At 39.6% G+C, this 1,345-nt stretch overlaps 1 pseudogene; it reads left to right on the top strand.

The window, feature by feature from the left end:
- LOC110256274 lies at positions 324–1,075 on the top strand (annotated as a pseudogene).

The raw sequence follows: 1,345 nt of genomic DNA, 5'->3' as shown, positions 1-1,345 counted from the left end.
CAAACAAATGGGACCTAATCAAACTTACAAGCTTTTGCACAGCAAAGGAAACTATAAAACAAAATGAAAAAAAAAAAAAAAAAACCCCACAGAACTGCTGACAAGGGCTTAATCTCCAAAATATACAAACAACACATAGAACTCAACAACAAAAAAAAAAAACAAAAAAACCAATTGAAAAATGGGCAGAAAACCTAAACAGACATTTCTCCAAAGAAGACATACAGATGGCCAGTAGGCTCATGAAAAGATGCTCAACATCGCTAATTACTAGAGAAATGCAAATCAAAACTATGAGGTACCCCTCTTTCCTGGCTGGAACCATGGAGGGCACAGATGTCAAAGAGAAGAAAAAGAAGGTTCCTGCTATACCGGAACCCTAAAGAAAAAGCGAAAGATTTTCACAAAGTTTAAGATCAAGTGCCTGAGAAAGAAGTTTGCCCAGAAGATGCTTTGAAAGGCAAGGAGAAAGCTTATCTACAAAAAAGCTAAGCACTGTAACAAGGAATACAGGCAAATGTACAGAACTGAGATTCAAATGGTTAGGATGGCAAGAAAAGCTGGCAACTTCTATGTAACTGCAGAACCTAAGTCGGCATTTATCATCAGGACCAGAGGTATCAATGATATGAGCCCAAAGGTCAGAAAGATGTTGCAGCTTCTTTGCCACTGTCAGATCCTCAGTGGCACCTTTGTGAAGCTCAACAAGGCTTCAATTAACATTCTGAGAATTGCAGAACCATATATCCCCCGGGGGTATCCAAACCTGAAGTCAGTAAATGAATTGATCTACAAGCATGGTTACAGCAAAATCAACAAGAAGTGAATTGTCCTGACAGATAACGCATTGACTGTGTGGTCTCTTGGTAAATACGGCATCATTTGCATGGAAGATCTGATTCATGAGATCTATACTGTTGGAAAACATTTCAAAGAAGCAAACAACTTCCTGTGGCCCTCATAATTGTCTTCCCCACGAGGTGGAATGAAGAAAAAGACCACCCATTTTGTAGAAGGTGGAGATGCTGGCAACAAGGAAGACCAGATCATCAGGCTGATTAGAAGGATGAACTAAGGTATCTACCATGATTATTTCTGTAATCTGGTCAATTACTAAATAGTGACTAATTTCAAACAGAAAGAAAAAACTACAAGGTACAATCTCACGATGCTCAGAATGGCCATCATGAATAATTCTACAAATAACAAATGCTGGAGAGGGTATGGAGAAAAGTGAACCCTTCTACACTATTGGTGGGAATGTAAACTGGTACAGCCCTGTTTGTACTTGATTGACCTTCCCTCGGGCAACAGCTCTCACTAGCCTTGAAGAACTACAGGGGAC

Source organism: Sus scrofa, chromosome 13, assembly GCF_000003025.6.
Source record: "Sus scrofa isolate TJ Tabasco breed Duroc chromosome 13, Sscrofa11.1, whole genome shotgun sequence".
In the NCBI taxonomy this organism is placed as follows: Eukaryota; Metazoa; Chordata; class Mammalia; order Artiodactyla; family Suidae; genus Sus; species Sus scrofa.
Note: the sequence above shows the minus strand (reverse complement) of the source record. Positions and strands in the feature narration are given on the sequence as shown.